The 24,959-nt window shown below is 41.6% G+C and overlaps 1 long non-coding RNA gene across 1 annotated transcript; it reads right to left on the bottom strand.

The window, feature by feature from the left end:
- Window positions 1-1,248: 1,248 nt before the first annotated feature.
- Window positions 1,249-22,783, bottom strand: LOC142150131 (uncharacterized). The gene is made up of 5 exons (XR_012691030.1): window positions 22,700-22,783; window positions 8,457-8,660; window positions 2,550-2,623; window positions 1,782-1,878; window positions 1,249-1,446 (listed from the first exon to the last, which is right to left on the bottom strand). It is a non-coding gene; the product is annotated as an uncharacterized LOC142150131 (long non-coding RNA).
- Between the last annotated feature and the right edge of the window lie 2,176 nt (window positions 22,784-24,959).

Below are 24,959 nucleotides of genomic sequence, written 5' to 3'. Positions count from 1 at the left end.
TGGTAAAGGAATTTGAACATGGAGCCATAATCCTAAAGGGAGGATATCTGTACATTAAGGCTTTGTACTTCCCTTGCCCAAGGCATGGACAAATGCTGCAAATTATTGTTAACATTGACTAGAATGTTTAAACATACATAGGTGGTATTACGACACACACTTTGAAGAGAAACAAAGGTGGAATGTGAATTTGTCACTACTTTCCACTTTCAGAGGGCAATCTACCTGAAAATGGTATTGAGAAACAATTACACATTTCTACACCACAATAACATTGGAGACCTACATTATCAGGTTCAGCAAACATGTCAAGTGACTGCTGCCTAACAATGTGTAATCAGACTAATGTAACTAGTTCTCATGTGGAGTATCTATGTTGGCTGTAAGTTTACATATAGCTGCCTTGACCAATTAGCAAACTAGGGGCCTGATTCCTTAAGGATCTTATCTGTCATTTTTTGCTTATCTTAAGCTAATCCACTCTGTTCATGCTCAGAAAAGGGAGAAAAGAAGCAAAATCCACTGCATAAGTGAGGAATTTCTTACGTTAGGATGAAAATCCATCTTTGCTTCACTCTTATCTCCCTGTTTCTTTGTAACAATAAGCATCTTACCTTTTGCACAAGATAAGAAGATTACTAATGAATCAGGCCCTAGGTGATGGTATTATGGCCTTGTAGCAAGACTCCACTAGCTTAGTGCCCTAATGCATTCCCAATAATTGTTAGTGTGGGGTTTGTGTCTGGCATGTGGGTGTTGGACCACTTTGAAACAAAGTGCCACTAGCACAAGCGAAAAATATTGTTATCCCATTTGGGCAAGGACCAAAAGTTGGTAGTGTGTGACCTGACACTGCTAACATTTTTGCTTTCTTTATATACATTTACCTGTAATGTGATGCCTATATTCCTACGCACATCACATGTTCGCTCTAAAAGCTGAAAGTGTCCAAACAATTTACTACTAAGCACCAAACACACATACAAACCTCCACACTATAGACATTTTCTAAAACTATACATTTACCCCATTGAGCGTGTTTGTAGGCTATGGTGTATCTGTGGCAAAGGAGAAAATAACCACACCTAGATTTCATATATTCATTTAAAATAAAACCTGTTCCACAATAGTTTTGAAAGCACTACACATGGATTTATGGGTATTAAAATATTAATCAGTGCACTGTAGTAATGGTACAAAATGGCATGACAACTGATTGCTGACACATTTGCAGCATAGGCTAGATTTATTACACATATGAAATCAAACGTGCTGACAAAAACAAAGCAAACAAGGTAATGGTCTGTGTGTGTAAAAGTTCCTTGGATTAAGAGATGACAATCTGGCCAGACTGAAGAGACATAAGCAGGCTTGGAGCTCTGGAGAAATTCAACAACATGTAGTGAGACACGAATTGCACAAATCCAAAATCCACGCCAACACACCCTGTTGAACGAAAGGCAACAAATTAATATGGCAATATTAGCTCAGACAACTTGCATTTTGATATCAAGAGATTGAGCAATGTATTGGCATGTGTAAAAAAGCCGGTAATATTATAGTGAATAATAATGGCTTGTGTGTTTGGACTATACCTAGGATTCTGAATGCACTATTTGACTTAATTTGAAACACCAAACCCATATGTTACATAGCTAGTATCTGCCCATATGTTTTGTTTGTGCAACCACACATTGCAGGCTTAGTAACGACGACATTATTGTATGGAGCACACTCACTGGCCAATCACATTTTAGTGCAGATAGCATTATACTACTTACATTTGACAACACCCTTCACCATGGCAACATCCACCAACTCCAAAAGGAAGTGCAATGGCAGAAAAGCCAGCACTGCAGGCCAAGTGTAATCTAAAGGCTGTAGATATAAGAAAAACAAATAAAGTGTCAATAATGTGCACTCCTCAACACTATATGTGCTGATCAATAAACTGTAGAAAAACCAAACATCAATTATGTTGCCACATTAGGCTGTAGATTTAAACTACCCCATTAACGTGCATTTAGCTAAAGACATTAAGGCTAAACTTGGAGGCATGAAGCTATACTTTCTACACACATTGTAAAGGTAAAATACAGGTAGCCATGGTTTTTCCACTATTATTACACATATAAACCATTTCACTAACACACCAGACCATGTCTATTCATATTCCCATTTTGAATTACCATACCTTAGATAATCAACCCTTGACTAAGCTTGCACATGATTTGACCACTGATCTTTTAAATGTGAAGATATTTATGTTCTGTTCCAAAAAAAAAAAAGGAAAAAAAAAAAAGACCCCTTACATTGTAACATGCTTTGTCCACTAGAACATTTACTTATTTTTTATCCTTTGCTCTCCTTAATGACTCAAGCACAGAGTGTTAATGTGTCTTTAAGGTAGGGTCTGAAAAACCACACTTCAAATAAAGGTATTAGAAAAAGAAAAAAAAATAAAATAAATTTATAACAGCATGGACATTCTTAATGCAAAGTGTTTTAACAAGGGGTATGTAATAAAACAATATCTGGTTTCTACTTACCACACACACAGACAAATGTGGAATGTCAATAAGCAAGCACTAGACACCCAAAAAACACAATCCAGGACCAAGATCTGTGGGGGGAGGGTAAACAGGTACAAAATAAAGCAATATAGATGGATAATCTTTATGTGTGTCACTAAATTCGAGAGGTATCTATGCAGAGACACATCCCAGGTCTACACAGTTGCCTCAATATTCAAATTCTGCAGCTAATTAAAGACTTTTCCACTAACCTTCAACATAAAATTCTTTACCATTAGGACCTTTCAGCATAATTTTCTATCTGTATCTCACCAATATCTTTTCAAAAAAATAAACATGAGTGTTGAGCAAGGTACAGCAATAAACTGCAGAGATTATGAAACATTTCACCATTAAGGGCTACTTACCCAGAACTGTGCATCTCCCAACAACACATAAGGCCAAGCAAGGCATTTTTAAGTAGCACTGTAATTAGTGAATTAAATGCAGGTGAGTAGGCCGGAGAGTATGCCGGACACGTCATTAGGAGCACGCAGGTGCGTTGTAATTAGCCAAGTGTGGTTTTGTGTAAAAGTGACCTGACATGTGAGCAACGTTTATTTTCTGTAGGGTAAGTAGAGATTATAACGATTATTACAGATATCATTAATGAGCTAAGCTGTTAGTGTTGTGGCAATAGTATGGGTAAAATAGTTTTAAGTACAATTATATGACGTATGATTCATTTGCATGTGCTACATTTAGATGTGCCACAATAGTGTAGTGGTTATGTATTTCACCCACCAATACTAAGTGCAGAAGTTCAAGGCCTAAGTTAATAAAACACATTATTAAGCATACTCCTAAAAGTAAAAAACTATATGCAACTGCTTGTATTTAGCATAAGATTCGCAAACGCGCTTAATTCCTTTTTTTATGGTGAAGTTTTTGCAGCTCCTGCTGCTTTAGTAAAACAGTGTTTTTATTAATGTGTGTGTTTATCTAGGGTTAATATTTTAACACCACGTTATCCATCATGCTGTTCATATTAATTGCAACATGGCTGATTTATCAGGTCTAAGACAGCCATTCAGCTGTGCAAAATAGTTAATGTGCAATTTAGTGGTGGTGTTCCAATGTGAAGTATACCTCAGTGAATAAAGAAATGAGCTTGCAACAACAAGGTAATGAGTTTGAACCCTGAATGATGCATGTATGTGGCTAACCTTGGTATATTTACAAGTTTGAGGTTATTTATTCCACTCTGTGACTTAGTATATGTTTTGGTGTGTAAGGTGGCTATATGTAATGTTCAACAGTGTTATCAGCTACAACACAGCAAAGCAGTTGTTGGCAAAGACTTTGGATTTCAAAGACATAGAAATTCTGTACTGGCAACAGTGGAAAAAGCTAAGTGCTCCACCAAATCAAATATTAGAAATGGGAGCAATAAATGTTATATTTTTGATTTGTATTTATCAACATGGATATATTTCGATATGCATAATTTTGGACTCTGCATGCACTAAATCTTTCTGGGTATAATATTTCCAAGTATTGCCATTTTTCCCCATGTTTTAAGGGAAACAACTTATGCTAGAAGTTGCTGGTCATCTTTAATTTGTATTCTATTCCCTTGACATCACCACTTGTACAGTGGTGTAGCAGTTAGGCAATCCACCTTGCAAGCTTGCTACGTGGGTTCAAGTCCTCACCAATTCTCTCGGCTCTTAGGGATCATTAATATCCTTACACTATTTGTGTTGCTGTTAAAAGTGTCCCTGTGGTAATAGTACACTTGTTTTAAATTTGCATAAATCATGTGTGTAAAACCCTAAAATATAGTTTCGAGTTATTATATGTCTATTAATATTATTTGTTATTGCAAACGCACCATCACCAACTGTCAAATCAGGCATGTAACATATTGAGACTAATGATATTGGTAATTGTTCAGAATGGTTGGAGATTTATCATAAATATTTATGACAAAGTCTATTGTTTGGGAGACATTTTACATAAAATGAAATAATTACCCATGCAGTGTGCACAACAATTCCGGCAGTGGAATGAATGTGGAATGCACTGAGGCAACCATTCCGGCAGTGGAATGAATGTGGAATGCACTGAGGCAACCATTCCGGCAGTGGAATGAATGTGGAATGCACTGAGGCAACCATTCCGGCAGTGGAATGAATGTGGAATGCACTGAGGCAACCATTCCGGCAGCCGGAATGAATGTGGAATGCACTGAGGCAACCATTCCGGCAGTGGAATGAATGTGAAATGCACTGAGGCAACCATTCCGGCAGTGGAATGAATGTGGAATGCACTGAGGCAACCATTCCGGCAGCCGGAATGAATGTGGAATGCACTGAGGCAACCATTCCGGCAGCCGGAATGCACTGTGACTTGGATTCTCCCCATAATGCTGAGAAGATATGTGGCTAGCAGTGTACAGGCCTATAAAAGGCAGTCCTCTTTACTGAAGAGGCAGTAAGCAGCAGAGGGCGCTATTTCCAGCTAACTAATTCCGGCATTCCGGCAGTTCCAGATTGAGGCCAAAGGGCCAAAATAACATCAAACATGTTGCACTTGCGAATTGCATTGATTAGAAAGGGGTATGTAAAGCAAAAAAAGCTTAATTTACACAAACATACTAATGGAACATTTGTAAGATATCTAAAAGCTCAATAAAAAAAATTTTTTACAAAAAAAAAAATAAAATGCCACAGGCAGTCTGTATTGATATGTATGTATGTTGTGCATATTTCGTTTTGCATTTTAAACGCAAAAGATGCTCCTAAAGGCGTTTAATAGTGGTTTTAGCTAGCTGTATTGGAGTTAAACATGACCCTGGCCTTCCTTAACTTTTGTGAAAGATTTGAGACAGGAGTGACGTCAGTTTCACTCATTCACTCATCTGGGCAGAGGGAACGCCTACTATTCAAAAGTGAAAAAGCATAACGCCTACTTTACTCAAGTACTATCTCATCTCCGCCCAGTCCGCGCCTACTCTCCGCCCATTCCCACCCATATGTTCTCAAGTGGTCAGCAGTCATCTCAAATCTATTTGCGTGGCAGTTTGAGATTGAGTCGCCTTTTGAGAGCTGTATCTGCCGTGCTTGAGTAGCGTATGTAGTGTTTTGCGATGCTTAAGTGTTGTTTCGCGCATGCGCAGAGCCATTTAGCAGATGCGTATGCGTTTGCGAACTTTGATGAATCTGGCCCTAAGTCTATATTTCTTTCGTCTACCCTTTATCTGTAAGATGGAAACAAGATAGTTATCTCAAAACAGCAAACAAAACAAACCTTTCCATTCTTTACCATCGGCCAGCGATTAGGAAAACAAGCATTTGACAACATAAAACAAACAAACAAAATCAATAAAGATTACCTTTTAAATCAGTTTTTTTTTTCTTTCTAAACCTGCTCACCAATACTTACCACAGATTAACATTTACCACGCCTGGTTGTAGGACTATAGGTGTGACCTGACTCCTAGCATCGACTATTGCTTTTCCGTGTAGCATTTGCTGCTATAACACGCGCGGGCAGGTGTGAGTCTTCTAATCTATGTGAATTCCTCCTTGGAGGATATCTACGTGACCCACCCCTATGTGTATTGTGTCTTTCCTTTTTACAATCTCTCCTAATATGTCCTTCTTCTCTGCAATTGTAACATCTCAATATTCTAGGTTTCATGTTGTGTGGGTCGTATGCTGGTGGTCGTGTGTGCAGTCCCTCTAGTGTTGGGATACTTACCATCATTACCCTATCTCTTAGTGCTTTTTCCTCTCTACATATATTTTTATCGTGTCCTATAACTGACTCCCTGAGAACACTTACAGTACTTCCTCTCCAGTATGGTAATAAAGTTTGCACCCTTCTTTTCAAGTTTTCCCTGAGGCCATCTATTAGAACTTTAACAGCAACCTCTCTGTAGTGTACATTATCCTTTATGTCTGATACCCCTGTATATTTGGCCATTGCTATTAGAGCCCTGCAAAAATAGTCTGTTGCATTTTAACTATCTTTTTGCGTGATAGTAAAAATTTTACTCCAGTCCATTATCACTGGAAAATATATGGCCAACTGTGTGATTATATGTCTAATATTGTCCTGATTATCATCCTCGGTTAAGGATTCAGCCTCCTCCAACATACAATCCTTAATGAACTTTTGTATATCAGTATTGAGAGGAAGACAGGTCTTCAATAATACTCACAAATCGTTATTAGTTGGCTCGTACACATTACCATAATATCTAATAAACTTCTGACATTTGGTCAAATCCTTCCTAGGATCAGGAAAATCAGACAAAATTGAAAATGTTTCAGACCTAGTGCATGGATCATGCTTTGCTACATGTTTTAAAGGAACTTCATCATCTCTGTCCGCCTTCCCATTGGGAACTGCTGTTGTGAGGACAGGATGCAGACTTATCAAATCACTAAATCCTGAACTAGTTGCTGGAATAGCTGTTGCAGTACAATGAATGTCCCCCTTTCTATTAATTTTCATATTATTCTCACCGATTTCAGTCGCTGCCCCTTTCACATTACCAGCATGAGCAATGGCTGAAATGAAGGTGGGTACATTTCTTTTTTTCTGAAACATTACTCTTAACATTACCTAAAACAACATACAAGTTACTAGTTACAGTTTTCACATTTTTGGTATTGGCTGTACTTTCCGCCCCAACCGAATTTGTCAGGGGCGCGCTTGCGCTCAGTTCTCCACGCTTTGCAACGCTCATTTCCGGTACGCTCATTTCCGCTATGCGCGCACTTTTCGCCACACTTACTTCCGCTGTGCATTTGCTGCTCTGCCACGTGCTACCTTCCATTTGCCACCATTTTAACATTTTAAACAATCATCATGTCTAGTTCTCGTTTTCGTTGATTTGATCAACCGCACTTTATCTCTAACATTATTTAACACCTCTGCCTCGAAACTACCTATGTTTGGGAAAGGTTTCACACACTCCCGGGTCATCTTGACCCATTTGTCGCAGTATGCCGTTGCATACGCACCATATTTATTAAACATACGGAACCTCGCCAAATCAATTGGTCCTTCCTTAAGCAGTACAACATCAACCATCTCTAGCGTTTGCTTAGCACCCATTGTGAAAACAACCTATTTCTCAACGCTAGGCAAAAAGACTTTTTCCCTGTTCTCCTTTCAAACAGAACCTACTAGAGATTTTTATCCGTGGACGTTTCACAGGCTACGCCCACACACCTCCTAACACAGAAATATCACTATGGACAACAGAAATATCAGCTCCTCGATATCCTGGCTCTCCACAAAATCTGTTGAGTATTACTGAACTGGTAGTATCGGAGTTTACCCGTTTGTACCAGCGTAATTCCTCCAGCCGTTCAACTCAAGTCACAAGCACGGTTGCACAATAAACCATGCGGTCCGATCGCACCGCTTAGCAATACTAACTATCGCTAAACTTTGCGATTACTCTTGGGGAGAAGGTTCCAAAAGCTTTTTAACTGTTCTCTTTTCAAACAGGGCTTTTGCTGCCAGTATACCTGCCTTGTATACTACCTCGGTTGTCTGCTTAGTTTGGTTATCAGTGAGCAAAGTTTGTCATTACAGTCCCTTACAAGGCCTAAGCTGACTTTTAACACCAATTCAAGGATCCATAAAGCCAACAAGACTTAGCTAATAAAATATTTCCCGGTAAACTGCTCAGTAGTTTAAACTGAACTCACAGAGAGCACCAGAACAAAGCTGCAATGGGTATATACATAATATAAGAATATGTTCCCACAGCAAAATAAAAACTAGTTTATTTTAATATAATAATAAAGGATATCGAATGTATTCATTAATAAAGTAAAAACTTCATGCAAATGGATTGCCAACAATACAAAGTATTTTAAACGTGCAGCGAGTGCTCAAAACAGCATATACCATACATACCTACTTTTGAGATCAGCTGTCCAGGAGGGGGTCCGTTGAGGGGGCGTGGCCAAGTGTGTGATGCACCGTTAGGCTCCGCCCCTGTCAATCTTAGGAAATTCTGGCCAATCGTAGCAGGAGGTGGGGCTACGATGCCTCTGTTAGCCCCGCCCCCACCATCTACAACAACGGGGAGATGCTGGTTCCGGGATTTTTTGTAGGCAACTATGGCATATACAGATAGACACAGATGTTATAATTGTTTAGAGAAAATTAAGCAACCAAAATTAGTCCAGCTCTGGTAAAAATGAAAGGTCCTCAAATGGATAAGGACTTATTGCAGAAGTAACCAGCTGGTTTACCAAATCCTCAGTTAATAAAAGTACTGATGCTCAAACTTCAGTTATGCACTAGTGCATGCTAAATCCTCAATATGAGGTTCTGTCCAGCCAAATCTCGGTACATTCACAAATCAGGCTCTAGTATGTAGATCCAAACTTGCATAGACACTTATATAAATTACCATCCATAAATCAGGACTAAGAGGGATGGCTGTGGAGACTATCATCTGTGCATTCCAGTGAACACACAAATCTGTGAATTAGCAGCTCCACCATTTTGTGACTGACAGCATCTGCAGCTAACCGCAGGGTGTGATGGCATACTATGTCTGTATTGCGCAAGGAACACGTCCATTAAGGTTTCTGCCTTAATCGTCGTAATTTCATTGCTTTTTGCAGTTTGAGTTGAGTAGTTTCAATTTTCTTACATTGTAGATTGCGTATAAGGAACCTTAATTGGACATGATAAACCGTAAGGTTTTTTGTCTATGGAATATATATATATATATATATATATATATATATATATATATATATATATATACACACACATATACATATTATATATATATATATATATATATATATATATATATATATATATATATATATATATAAAAACAGGGATACTCTGCACTCTCCAAACACATTATTAATGCTGTACCAAGTACTGTTCTATAGTAAAAACAGCGAATGTTAGTTCCACATATTGCAATATATTTTAAGCTGACCAACTCACGCCAAAGTCTATATATATATACATATACATATACATACATATGTATTGTGGCAAAGAGGATATTTGCCACAGTTCCCTTTAAGGCAGGGGTAGGCAACCTGCGGCTCTCCAGGTGTTGTAAAACTACAAGTCCCAGCATGCTTTGCCAATAGATAACCAGCAGATAGGAGACAAGGCATGCTGGGATTTGTAGTTTTACAACACCTGGAGAGCCGCAGGTTGCCTACCCCTGCTTTAAGGGAACAAGTAGGAACACAGTTAGCCTGCAGCAGGCTGCAGACAGGGTTAAGTTTTCCCTAGGTTCCTCTCTTGGCTTACACACACACACACAGGTGTTCCACATGGGTGTGATTGGTTTGCTGTGATTTGCTGTAGTGCTTGGGGTGGAGGATAAAGACACTGTCTGTATATGTGGGTGGAACCACCGATGCCAGTAAGTGGCATGCGAGTAGACAGGGAAGTAATGTCTAGCCAGGTGTAGGTGGTGGGGATTTTCGTGTACTGTTACTGGATATGATTGTTGCACCAGCATTGGAGCTGTTTCACCATCCTGACACTGCTAATAAACAGCTAAATGGTCCAGCATACCTGTGTCTGATTCCTGTGACTGGTGCACTTTCTCACAAGTGGTGTCATTGTGGGATCTGTAGGACAGCTAAGACACAGCCGTCCTCCCTGCCTCCAGACGCAAGGGTGGTGAGTGGAGTCTGTTAAAAACCACTATAATTCACCAAACTGTTGTAATGCTTTATTTCCAATGTGTTGCTGTGAAGAGACAAACCTTTGCATTGGGAACTTATTAGCACCTGTTTTGTTGCAAAAGGAAGCAGAAATTAAAACACTGCTGGTCATTGTAGTGCCACACCTGTTAAAGGTTCAAACTTTGAATTGGGTGTGGTCCACCTATGCTATTTACCTATGAAGGTTTCACAGCACATGTCAGCTGAAAAAATGGGTTTAAAAACAAACAAAAACAAATTTATTTTCTGGTAATTGTAGTACCACAACGTGTGGGTCACTCAGTTGTGAATTGAGTGTGGCCCAGAAACTTCTGTTGTTACCTGAATGCTGACAGAAGCTAGGTTTCATTTTACAGCACAAACTCCTGTGGGAATGGAAGATCTTTTAAGAACCCTAGTGCATATGGCAGCAGTGCAGGAGGAAAATACCCAACTTCTCTGTGACGAGATCACTCAGGGGACGTGGGATAGAGAGGCTCCAGCTACTGCCACGCTACAGAAATTAACTTCTGATGATGACATGGAGGCGTATCTAATAGCCTTTGAGTGTGCCGCCACCAGAGACAAGTGGCCATCTGGGTCTTGGTCCAAATACCTGATCCCCTATCTTTCAGGAGAAGCCCACCGAACCTATATAGACCTAGGTGAGGACCAGGCTGGCGATTATCAGTGGCTGAAAATGGCCATCTTAGCGAGGATTGGAGTCACCAGAGCCGGGGAGGCCTAACAATATTATGACTGGAGACTCTTCCAAGATTTACCGATTCGGGCTTAGCTTGCTGAACTTGGTAGAACACTAAAGAAGTGGTTGCAGCCAGAAAAGAACACTGCGGGCAGAATGATCAAAATTCTGGCCATTGACCACTGTATCCAGGGTATAGACCGAGGGCTCCAAAGGTGGATCCTCAGTCATATGGGGAATTGGCTGCTGTAGTGGTGAGATACAGCGCCTTGCATCATATGCCCAAACCTTCGTTGCCCGCTCTAAAGTTTGTGCCTCTGTCAAACTCTGGCATATGGAACAGTTGACCGGATGCTGGTGAGGAGAGATTGCTAGTGTACGAGATTGATATTGTACGAGGCAATAAAAAGGTTTTGTCACACGTTTCCAGTATGTCAGAAAACCTGTCCGAAGCCAGACTATCGGGCCCCGCCAGGTCCCAGCCCTGTGATGCAGACCCCGTTCAAGCGTATTGGTATGGATTTGGGTAGGCCCATTAGAAAAGTTGGCCCCCGGCCATCAGTATGTATTGGTCATAGTGGACTATGCCACCAGGTATCCCGAGGCTATAACTTTGCGCAATATAAAGTCCAGCACAATAGAAAAAGAAACTACAATAAGTCAGCTGTAGTTAGAGCTTTCCAACAAGATGACAAAGTTCCCATGAGGGATGATCTGTCCCCAGGGCGGGGACGTGCTCTCTGCAGTATCTGCGCCACCAAGGTTGGCGATGCTAAGGGGAGGGGTATGTGGCAAAGAGGGATATTTGCCACAGTTCCCTGTAAGGGAACAGGTAGCAACACAGTTAGCCTGCAGCAGGCTGCAGACAGGGTTAAGTTTTCCCTAGGTTCCTCTCTTAGCACACACAGAGGTGTTCCACATGGGTGTGATTGGTTTGCTGTGATTTGTTGTAGTGCTTGGGGTGGAGGATAAAGACACTGTCTGTATTTGTGGGTGGAACCACCGATGTAGTAAGTGGCCGGCGTGCAGACAGTGAAGTAATGTCTAGACAGATGTAGGTGGTGGGGATTTTCATGTACTGTTACTGGATATGATTGCTGCACCAGCATTGGAGCTGTTTTACCATCCTGACAACTGCTGATAAACAGCTAAATGGTCCAGCATACCTGTGTCCAATTCCTGTGAATGGTGTACTTTCTCACTATATATATATATATATATATATATATATATATATATATATATATATATATATATATATATATATATATATACATATATATATATACATATGTCAAAGTCGTATAATTGGATGAACGAAAGTATATTGGTTAACATTGTTTTGTTGTGGGATTGCACTCAGTATGCCACGCACCATGATCACACGGTAAAATACGTACACACTCGCACTACAACATTTAGTTATTTATATATTTCATATATAAAATGATTCCGATCCACAGTGATTTATGAGCAGTTAGTATTTAGTTTATTCTTAGTTTATATATTATGATTATATGTACACTTTAGTGTTATGTAAGGTTCAGGTTATAGGAAATGTGTCATGTCTGATATCATTTTATTCCTCTAGTCCAGTTCTTTCGCCGTAAAGATCGCATATTGCATACTCTAGTTATTGATGTTAGGGAATAAATAGTCAGAGTGATGTCAAACAGTAAAATGCTTATGGACTAGTTGTAACTGGTTTCTGGGCGGGAGAATCATCTGGAATGTTGACCTCAGCCTTTGAGGGGGTTGTTTGAACTAGCCTATGACCTGTTTACCCTGGACCCACCTGAAGTCTGGACCTATAGAAGCAAGCCACGTCATCTGCATTGTTCTCTCTGTAACACTGAATGTATATAATCATAGCTGCACTCCCACTAGCTTCAGTAATTCTCTGACCACAGTATTCAAGAGTGAACTACTGTTCACTGGTACCCGTGGGAGCGCAGCGAAGCACATGCGAACGTAGCGGTATGTATGTATCTTTTGGTATTGGCTGTACTGTACTGTATTATATAATAATCATGTATTGAACTGTTAACTTTTTACATCTGCTAAAATAAATTACTTTGTGCCTTGGAAACACAATACAATCGCCTATGCAATGCTTATTTGAAAATGATAGAATTGCTTTAATAATATATAGACACACACTTGACAGGTGTGGGCCTTATTCCATGGCACCATCTGTAAAAAGGGACAGTTGCAAGACATCTGTAAAAAGGGACAGTTCCTAAGGCGAGCTCAGGGAGGACAGAAACCTCCCGTGGAGCAGAAGGGCAGGTTCTGGGCAGGTCCTCCCTGCTCCACAGGAGGTTTCTGTCCTCCCTGAGCTCGCCTTACGACACCTGCGTTACGGTTTGACAGGTGTACCGCCCCAGTCAAACTCCCCACCTGCCACTGTCCTCGGAGCGGACAGTGGCTTTTGCCCTTCTGCTCCACGGGAGGTTTCTGTCCTCCCTGAGCTCGCCTTAGGGAGGCAGCTGGAGGGTCAAGTGGTGTGAATAGGAACCATACGTGGCATTGTTAAAGAATATAAAACACCTTGCCACTAGCCTTCAGTTTCAAACAGCATTCGATGGGTGTTCACAACACTTAAAAAGACATTCATCTTGCTATTGACAAACACACGAAAAGTGAAAATGTCCCTGCCCAAATGAGCTTACAATTTAAGAGGTTTGGGGAACACTTAATAAATAAATTAGCGGAATAACAATTGTAGAGGCTGGTTTGAAATTGGATGTGGGTATTGTACCAGCATTATCAGCATGCAATAGTAAACCAGTCATTGCTGACTAGCATTTCTCTGCAACTACTGGTTGCGCATCGTGGTTTGAACAACAGATGAGGAAACATGAAACATGAACCAAACCAGGGCAGGTGCAAATGTCTTGCAAAAGCTTCAGCCTGCCGCCCCTATTCCTCTGATAACCGCTTCACAGCCCATCACAAACTTGACTTTTGTAAATTTAAAATAACACCTCCTCTTGGCTGGCTGTCCTGTTCTATTCTACCTGTTCTTACAGCTTTCACTACCTGCGGGTGCAGGTGTCTTTTTTTTCATCAATGGTATTTTTATTGATATTCAAAATGTAAGTGATACAGCAAGCAAAAACAAAGGTGGGAGATAAGGGAAGGACAGAATGAGAGGGGGGGTAAGGAGGGTACATAGTGCGATAGGAACAAAACAAGATATTATCACCAATTCACCATAGATAAAGAAGGACCCAGACATTCTCCAACCGGGAAAACATGTTGACTCACAGCCAGGAGTCTCGATTGGGGAGAATCTATAAGCGAGGGGGCTTTGATCTGTGGAGTGGAGGTGGTACAATCTACAGGGCCCCCTTTCCCTCAGTAACATACTCATGCCAATTAAACCATTTCATTAGTGGAGACAATGGTGCAGTGGAGAATGGCATTCCCTTCGTCTCAAAGCTGTACTAAGCCATGGCCACCACTTTCTGCAGGGGGAGGGGTGAGTTGGTGATTTCCAAGATTGGACTATAATGGCACGTGCAGGACAAAGACATATTTCGAATGTAACAGGAATTTTTGGGGTAGTGGTGCAGAAGAGGTGCTTCAGGTGCTGGGTAAAGTGTTTGAGCTGTAATCTTATTGGCCAGAACGGTGACCTGCAAACAAAGTGGTTGATAAATCAACATATTAATTTTTGAAACATTTCTGTATGGTACACACATTTAGACATATCATAAAAATTCAGGAATATATCTTCCCACTGGTCATTAGAGTGATCTAAATGCAAGTCTGCTTCCCATTGCAACTGCACCTTGGTTTTATGCTGGAGAGCAGTGGGTAAGGAGAAGCTATACCAAAAAGTTATACTGGCTATATCGTCACTTTCCATCAGTTTCATATGTAAGAGTGCCAGGGGTGGTAGGAGGTTGATGCCCTGTCTGGAGAGGGAGGTAAGTTAATGCCTTATCTGAAGATATTTGTAGAATTCCCAGGCAGGGAGATGGAACGTTTCACGTATTTGTTGGAAGGAAAGTAGGCCCTGTTAATTGAAGATGTTCGGTAATTGTGACTATACCATTTACCCTTCAGAGGGTGAGACTAAGGTCTTGGTTAAGGCTACTATGGATATATTTCCAGTGTGAACACTAATAGCAGAGGTAGCTGACCGTACTCTATCCCACACCACCAGGAAATCTCTAATTGTCCGAGTCATCAGGGCACTAGAGGGCCACCAGCTTTTGGGTACCCAGAGGAAGTCTGCTAAGGCACATTGCGGATTAAGAGCTCTTTCTAGATGTATCCAATGTTTTTGGTATGGAGCAAGGACCAGTCTCTAAGCTTGGAGAGCAAACAAACATTGTGGTATTTGGCCAGATCTGGGAGGGTCAGACCCACTATTTGTTTGGGTAGACTCATCCGGGATTTAGCTGTGTGGGGGGAAGGAGGGTTTGTTTTTCCAGACACAAGTATTCAAACAGAATGCAGCTTAGCAAGAGTGGGTTTAGGTATGGCAACAGGTAGGGTATGAAACAAATACATCAATTTTGATAAAAACATAATTAGTCACCATACCAAAATCTACCCCGATTTGGGTATGGTGACTAATTGTGATTCTACCATCTCAGAAGGGAAGGTCCTCTGCTCCGTACCAGCATTGAAAAGTTGTTCAAGTATATCCCTATACTTGAACAACTTGGAAAGTAATGTAAAAGTCATTAACATGCTTTAAACTTTGGAAGGTATTTAATCACCATCAGGATTTCTGAATGAGAACATGGAGCATGCATTGTGGAGATCACCTTGGGGGTCTAACACAGGAATATGGAGGTCCTTAAGGAAGCTATCTATGTCCTCTGTAGTAGGTTGGTGTGTGGAACTATCATCTTTCAGATTATAGAGTTTTGCATAAAACATTTTGACAACGTTTCTAGGGTTAGAGACTTTCCAGCCTTTGTCATCTGCCAAGTGTTTAATGCTGTTCTTGGCTGAATGATCTTTCAAATTTTTAGCTTGGAGTCTGCTGCTCAATTCCCCGCTACATAGAACTTTTGTCGGAGTCTAGTTAGGGCCTGTTGTGTTCAGGACATAAGTAATTTGGGGCCCTCGCTTGAATAAGTTCATTCTTCAATTCAGTAGAAGGGCAGCTTTTATTTTGTAATTTTAAGGAATGAAGTTTAGTTTTCAGCTCAGTTTTAAGATGGACATTGGCCCTTATGTTACTCCTCATTATACCGCCTTAAGTGAGCACCAGAAAGTGATAATGGAGGACTCTGGGGAGCTAGTTTGACAGTATATAGGAGGAGGGCATCCTTAAGGGCTAGTTTCACTTCAAGGAGTGTCAATATTTAAGATGGCATACGTCAGGGCCTAGGAGGGACATGAGCTTTCTCTATGTGCCATATGCAAACTAACGGGGAGTGGTCAGACCACATCATTGGCAAAATTTTAATCCAGGTGGTAGCTTGCAGTGTCTATTTATCAGTAAGAATAAGATCAATGCGGGAATAGGAGTTGTGAACTGAAGAGAAATATGTATCTCTGCCACTTGGATCAGAGATCCGCCAGATATCGTACAAGTCATATTCTGCCATGAGTTTAGTAAAGGTTTTCGAAGGGCCTGGGGGAGTGGAGTTGAAAGAGGGATGCAGCGAGGAAGACTGGTATAACCTAGGGTCTTTGACAATATTGAAATCTCCCATGATAATCAAACTGTCTTCCTTATGTCTATCAATTTCCTTAAACACCGCCTTCAAGAAGGGGAATTGTCGGGCGTTTGAGGTGTAAACCGAGACTAAGGTCACTCATTTATTTTCTAAAAGGCCAATTAAAATCAGGTATCTCCCTGCTTCATCTGCAACAGTGATCTTATGTAAAAAAATGACTCTGGAACTGGAAGTAATATGGCAACTGCATTGTGCTTGAGTGGGCCATTAGCAGTATAGCAAACCGGGTAGTGTCTGTTACGAAGGAGGGGAGGGGCAGAGGGCAGAAAATGAGTCTGTATGGCGAGCACATCAGCTTTAAATTTGTGGAATGAGGCTAGCACCAGCCTCCTTTTGTTTTGACAGTTCAGGCCCCTACCATTTTGAGAAAGACATTTAACCATTGATACTGGTATAGTGTCACGGTTGGCTTATGGAAAATAGATCCCTAGGCTCTGCTGAACATGGTTTGGCCCACCCACAGGAGCGGAGTCTAACAGGCAGGTGGTTTTCACCAGGAACCCCCGCAAGGAGGTATGGTCTTTGCGGCACCAAACCTGTAGGTCGATGTCCTGTGAGGGGGTGAACAGCAGAATGGTGTGGAGGAGCCAGGCGAAGCGGGTAGAGACTAGAACCACAGGTATATGGTATGGGAACAGGAACACTAGAGATAAGACTGATGGGCAGCAACAAACGAGGCACTAGGAGAACAGGTGTCCTGTGGTATAACAGGGAAAGAGCAGAAGCTGTCACAATGGTGTATCCAGGAGTGATTGGTAGAGATACTGGAACAGCGGGAGTACAGCACTCGAGTTATGCTGAGCCCACACAGGAAAGTAGAGGTATCTTAAGGAGAACAGCCGATGAGTCACCAAAGCAGTTGTGGCTCACAGTGATAGCGGTTAGAGAACTGGAGCTGTCACGATGAAGTACATCAGAGATGGTATAGAAGTACTAGAGCAGCAATAGTTCAGTACAGCAGGAGACTGAGCGTAAACTGACGTGGTTAAGGTAACTCATAGTAACAGCTGATGAGTCACAATAGTAGCAGAGGCTCTGAGTGGTAGCGATGAGAGAACTGAAGCTGTCGCGATGAAGTACACTGGAGATGGTAGTAGCAGTGCTGGAGCTGCAATAGTTCAACACAGCAGGCAACGAACTGAGAGCAGACTGGAACACAGGCAAACCACGAAGAGAACAGGAACCAGAACCACAGCCTGCAGGAAGTGAGCTTGAACACCAGGCATCAGACAAGTGAATCCAGGAGGTTTAAATAGTGCTCCAGGAATGTTCAGCCAATGACAAGAGGAGGGAGGTCCAGAAGTGCAATAGACTTGCACTTGTGCAAAACCGAATGTTGCTGAATGAATGAATGAATGAAGTTTGTCTGATGCTGGAACATGGCGGCTTCCAGATGTCACAAATCAATGTAGGAATACAGCCAAGGAGCCATGGATAAGGTGAAAAAATATACAATGTTTATTGCTGGAGAGTATGAACAGAAGATGTATTAATAAGCTTGCAGAAATTACCAGATATGCAGCAGTTGCAGGTAAATGGGAGGTGAGGAAAGGTTCCAGGCAGCAAGTACAGGGAAATTCACAGGTAAGTCCCAGGTTCACAGATGAAACAGGTCAGCAGAATGTATGTTGAGGTAGATCTCAAGCAGCATAAATCCAGGATCACAACAGAAGTAAGTGACCACAGAGTGTAACATCAGGATGTGACAACAATAACCAGCTATGAATGCTGGGAGAGACAAGTATAAGAAGGACACACCCAGGTGCAAGGAATAATTAATGAACAGAAAGGTTAACTCCTAAAGCACAAGAAGCACACACAATTGCAGCACCTCTGGTTATCAGAGGTACTGCTGCTAACACATAAAATGAAACACAAATAATACAGTCCAAAACACCAGGAGACAGGAGCTGCCAATACAAGCAGCAAGCTGTAAACAGATCGTTACACCAGATGAATGAAATGTGGGTAACGAGACAGGTACTATTTGTGGGACCGAAGCGTTACATATAGTAGGTGCATGTCTCCTGCCTCCGAGCCATGACAGCAGGCGCGGGCTGGCATGTTTCAGCTCTGGGGGCGCACATCCAATGACGCGGTCGCATCGCGTGTCATGTGATGCGGCCGCCTGTGCATTGACGCAGCCGCATCCCGTGTCAGGAGATTTTGCATCCGAGGGGCGGCCGGCCGGCCTTCCGCCCACCCCTAACAGCGCTGAAACTGAGCGGCCCAGGGGATCGATGCCCCCCTGCCCCCCAGGCCAGCCCGCCCCTGCATGCCAGTAGGGAGGTCTGCAAGGGTGGTGAATACTGTGGTAGATGGGGTGTTCCATGTGGTGGGGGATGGGAGAGGGGATCAGAAGCAAAAGAAAAAATGGGAGAAGACTAACTGAAATAACCCAAGGCATTGGGTTAGAGTTTGTAGGGAAGGGAGCCAGCAAAGTAAGTAACTAGAGGCGGGTTACCTATCTCACCTGTGTCAACTTGTAGAACTATGATAAACTACAATCGTACATTGTTACAAATCTCAACCATGTATGAGAGGGATTGAATTTTGTTAATCTAAGCACAACATACCAGTAAGAAAGTGGCACACTTAGCATATAATATCTTAAACATTTTAACAAAAAATTGGAAACATTAGCCTCTTGTGGAGCTAGTGATGAATCTCCAGTGCTCTACACCTGAAAAAGAGAACTGGTAGAAAGGCACAAAGAAACTCAATTTAGTTTAAGGATGCTGGAGTCCAATATACTGTCTATGAGAAACCTGTAAAACAATGTCAAGGTAGCAAAGTCAAGGCTAGGAGTTCAGCTGGAAAAGACACTCAAAGATCATAGAGACCTTAAACTATTACAACTCTCCCTTAGACCTGTTTTGACCAATCGTGCCAGAGGTGTGTTCTAGCTGTAGAGTCATTAGGCATTAGTAATTGGTTAAACGATCTATGCTTAGTGATAATAGCTGATGAGAAGTCCTGAAATAGCTGGAGGTTTTGAAGGTTTTCTGCATTATCCTCCATCCTGACCACCCGCAATATACACTCCTTAACTTCAAAGAAATTATCTCTCATAAGCGTATCTCTGGGGAAGTAATCAGGACCAGACCTAGGGCTAGGGAGCCTGTAGATATAATCTACATTCAAATCTTGGTCAGACACTGCAGACAGCAGCTTACAGAATAGGTCAGTGACAAAAGGAAGCAATCCATCCGATGTGACGGAATGTCCCAAATATGGATGTTGTTTTGTCTAGACCTGTCTTCCATGTCAGCAATCTTATCTTGTAGTGCGTAGACTTCCAATTCTAACTGTTCATGTTCAGTGATAAGGTTGTTTTGGGAGGCTACCAATTCTTCCATTTTATCTTCAATGTGACTGGTCCAAACGCCCAATTCCGTGATGTCACGTTGAATTTCTTTAATTGACTATCTTATGTCCATCAGCAGCTCAGTCTTAAGGTTAGATAACATGCTTTGCATAGTCGTAACCATTAGGGGACCATCAGAATCCAGAGTATCCATGGATTCCTTCCGCTGGTCAGGAGTGTGAATATCAGTGGCAGATGTGGATGCTATGTCCTTGGGTGTTTCTGGTCACTTAAGGGCGCCATTGTCTGAAGCAATGACCTGGGGTTTGAAGAAATGGATAGGATATTTTAGGGGCCATTTTTGAGGGTGGCTGGAGAAGTCTATAACCAACTACATAGAGAAGCAAGGAATACTTAGTGATGTGTTAACAAGGAGCAATCAAGCTTGGTCATCTGGCATAATAATTGGTTGAGTGATTAAGGCGACATGAGTGTAGGGTCCCAACGTGGTCAATCCATATGCATGGCTAGCCTTACGCCTCTGTCATGAATCGGGGTCTTAGCCCTGTTTACATCACTCAACTGTATCATATCACCGTGCATCTCCCTCCTGTCAGAATGCAGCATTCTAAATGCTGGGGCAAAGTGTGACTTTTGTCTGCTGCACTGGAGGCTGGCAACTTGGGTAAGATATTTTACTACACCCTGCCAATTCTAAGCATTTCATCCACCAATTTGCTCCCTCTGCAGACTTTTAAGTGTCACCTCCTACACTCAATTAATTGCCAGTGCAATAATTTCCTAGTTCCTGGTTCTAGCTTTCTACTCTTTGCTGTTTATCTGCTGTTCCTTCTGATACTCCTCTATTACCATCCGCTGCTGTACAAACTTCAGCCATTAAACCTTTGTGTGGACTTCGCACCCTTCTGCTACTCCAGTGTTACTATCTTCTGCTGTACAGACTTCAGCCATTAACTCTTCATTTCTCATTTGCTATTAATTAGTGTAATACACACTTTTAACTAAAACACACATGGCCTTTCTGTGTTTTGGATTTCAAATCGCTGTATAGTACGCAAAATGCATGGATCTGGCTACATTAAAAGCACATACATAATGAGTCGATAAAAATGTATGTTGTTCTATTAATACATCTGGGTTTACAGGAAAATGCATAGCATACTCTTCCATAAAGGATACACACACACGAGTGTATACAACCTCCACACAGATAAAGTGTTTCTGTCTGGATTAGAAATCATGAATGACTTTATGGAAAGCGGGAGAGCTAACCACAAGGCCAACCTGAGATTTGAAAAAAACACAAAGAACAACAACAATACAGCATGCGTGCTACACAGGCAACTCACACTGAATAGTACTCTTCATTATTCACACACATTACTGACAAAATACCAATCTCACAGGAAGCTCAGTCGTTAGCACTTTGGACTCACAACACAGCAGCCATGAGTTCAAATACAAGCATTGTGTGGACTGAATTCATTATGCTAACAAGAAACGCAGGAACTTCACACAATGGTTTCATTTATTAATTTGGATTTGTTATACACGCTCAACCTCATTGTAAAATATGCCCTCATATTTATCCTGTATTGTAAGAAAATCAATTTTTGGGGGGTACTTTCGAAAAGCCTCAGGGCCCACAGTTCACATGCACATTATTATGTTCATGCTGACATTTATTACTACGAATGGACCAGGGGCGGATCTAGAAAAGTACTCTACCCGCGGCGATTTAGGGGGGGGGGGGCGATTTAGGCCCCGCCCCTTTCTAAAATCTTAGGCTGCCGACGGCTGCACACTATGTGCAGGTCCGTCCAGCCGTGACAGGCAAGGACAGTGTGCTACCCGACTGCTCTGATTGTGTTTTAAACACACTGTCCCTGCCTGTCACGGCTGGACGGACCTGCACATAGTGTGCAGCCGTCGGCAGCAAGTGTCTGCTAGGGGGGGCGATCGCCCCTATCGTCCCCCCCCCCTGGATCCGCCACTGGAATGGACTAAGAGGGGGGGGGGTTTGTAGGGGACAGCCTCCTTGGAGTTAAATGCAACATTGCCTGCAAACAGACTTTCATCTTGATCCACGGCATACAGGTTAAGTGATGTACTCTGCTTTATCCAAACAGAACGCTCACCACACTATAGTACCACGGAGCTTTGCAACGCTTGTACTTCTGCCTTACACCACTGATGCCACTTCTGGGTACAGTTTCCATGTTCTCTTCAGTGTGTAATTGGCTTAACTCTGATACTTGAACTTAACATTGGACTATCACTACAATGACACATGATTTGGGGAAATTGTAAAGTAGCTAGGGCATTTCACCTGTGGCAATTTATCTTGCACACAGGGCCTACAGATGCCATACTTCTTACAGGGGTGGCTTGTTGGTGGAGGGCACATGTTCCTTTTGGATGACATGCAAACAGCATATCACAACCTTTTCTGCTAGAGAAATGATGATGGAGTTCTAAACAAACCATCTTATTTAAATGTTACTCTTTTTGGATTATTATATACAATCTCTCTTGTCCTTACACCCACATGTTGGATAATTAGATGAATAAAGTCACACACACCAAGGTTGTTTTTTTAAAACTTATATAAATTGAAAAATATTCACAAATTGAAAAATATTTACATTATTGTGTGAAACTATTTACATGAAAAAAAAACAAAAAAAAAACTAGTCATATAATGTAGACCAGTAGTACATTTTTACCTCAAACTCTGCAATGCATTGATCCTGCTCTTTTTGTAGGTCTTTGATTTTTTCATAAATGCTGACACTTCAGCTTTGACTTCCTCCATGTGTGCTGAAAGAAACCAGAAAAAAACCATTAAATAGATGTAAACCTATTTTGCCAAACAAACAGGAATTAGAGATGTGTACTGTTGCATTACTTTAAAATGTTAAGCCTCTGGCTACAAAACCATTTGGACGCACATTACACGTTGATAAGGCTTTGGTGTCGCATTTTTAGAGATGTACTACATTCTGGTGTACCCCGGGAGAGGGCCATAGACGGGGTGATCTTAACAGCATTATATTCCCCAGACAAAAACACTACACTGAGGCCCTACCTACACAATAACTCACATCAAACAGTTGAAAATGTGTCCGAAAATTTAGCTCATACTTATTGCAAACTCCCACAAATTCAGTGTTTGCCAAATAAAACGTCTGCTGAAGAGCAAACATTAATCTATAAACGTTTTGAAAATCTAACATGTCCCTTTATTTTGCAAAGCAAATATGTTCAAATTTAATTGCAAAATTATTTGTTTAATCATACAGACAGAGGTGGAACAGTACTAAATAATTTATAACATTCAAGGAATAATCAAGTGTTCAACCCGTTCAAACGTTAACTCGCTTTATTGCAAGAGATTTGTTTGATAATTTCATGGAATCGATAACACTATATACTGAGAAGCTGACCAGTCAATCGGAACCGTCTGTACGTGTTGCCCCTGCCCTGTGTGACCATGTGTTAAGATGGCTGTGGCTGTTCTTTTCTTGTTTACACAAACTCACATTTGGATGTTCATTATCATTGCAACCTGTGTCATAAATGTCATTTTTAATGAACATGTGTTCCAGCAGGGATTAGTCACAAATTTTATGCACATTGCAGTGGTATCAAAATCCAACAGCGTACAAATCCGACTAGATAAATACAATTCTAATTTGCAGCATTGTTCTGCTGTGACCTGAGAGAGCGCCTCGGACTATATAACGAGTAGTAGGAAGTACACAGTAATGTTACTGCCTTCAGAGAGCATACTGCATTCTAGGCATCCGCTTGAGGCACCAGCAGCTGCCTTTCAGCCTCCTGGTCCTGGTGGACCTCTGGGTCTGGCTCTGGCTCCTCAGAAGACCACTCATACGCCCCAGAGGTGGAGGGGAAGGATTGGGCGGCAGGCTGGGAGTCCTCCTATGCTTCATCCTGACCATCGCCCTGCTCCTCCCCCTCCCCCTCTGGGGAGGCTTCTGCCTCCTCCTCCGCCTCCCTCACGACCCGACAGTGTTTCTGCCGTCCCCAACGTGTCCGGACTGTTGGAAACAAGACAAAAAAAAACAGGCTATTGCTAACACAATCAGCAGCATAATAAACCAATAGCATTATGACAATCAGCTGATCATACATATTTAATAAACTTAGCATTGCCAGCAGACACAAATATTAGCTAACTACCAAAGCAGAGAGCTAAACATGATGAACACAAAGCATTTCACATGACCTGTCACAAATGTTTGTTTTTGGTATAGGGATGTGGAATTTCTCAGTGGCCTAGTGGTGAGCACTTTGCTCTAACAGCACTGGGGTCAGGAGTTAGAGTCCTGATTATAGCTTTAATCTGTGTGGAGTTTGTCGGTTTGCTCCATACTTGCATGTGTTGACTACCACACTCCCCAAACACACTACTGGGTGGGTAATTTGGTTTTTGGACAAATTTCCAGTAGTTTGTTTTCCAATGTTAGGGAATTTAAGTCTGCAAACTCCCACGGGGCTGGAAATGATGTGAATTAGTTCTCTCTGTACAGGGCCACTGAATTAGTGGCGGGATCTTAAATACTTGATGAGTATACTTTGGAAATCAGCCTTTGTTGGGACTATCTCACATTGTAAATAGCCAGTTATTTAATGATTGATTAGCTATATATAGTACAGTAGGTAATCTGTTTGCACCTTATGGGACCTTCAAATAATTTGCAAAAACGCCAAGGTGTTTGGGTTTTCAAACCTGCCTTTTAAATGTTTGGCCAATAATAACAACACATTTGCCACTCCAATCTGTTTTTAAGGTTAGGTCAGCAAGTTACAGCTCTCAGGTCAAGAGTTTTAAAGCCTGATTCCAAAAACCACCCTTAATGTTCAGAAGTTTCTCACAAAAACATTTAGGACAGTAAATTGTCAGCAGACAAATGTAGGAGACAGGAGCCAAAGCATTTTGGGTGCACTGGAAGGGGAATGACC

This window comes from Mixophyes fleayi, chromosome 4 (genome assembly GCF_038048845.1).
Source record: "Mixophyes fleayi isolate aMixFle1 chromosome 4, aMixFle1.hap1, whole genome shotgun sequence".
In the NCBI taxonomy this organism is placed as follows: Eukaryota; Metazoa; Chordata; class Amphibia; order Anura; family Limnodynastidae; genus Mixophyes; species Mixophyes fleayi.
The sequence above is the reverse complement of the archived record's forward strand: the minus strand, read 5'-3'. Positions and strand labels throughout refer to the sequence as shown.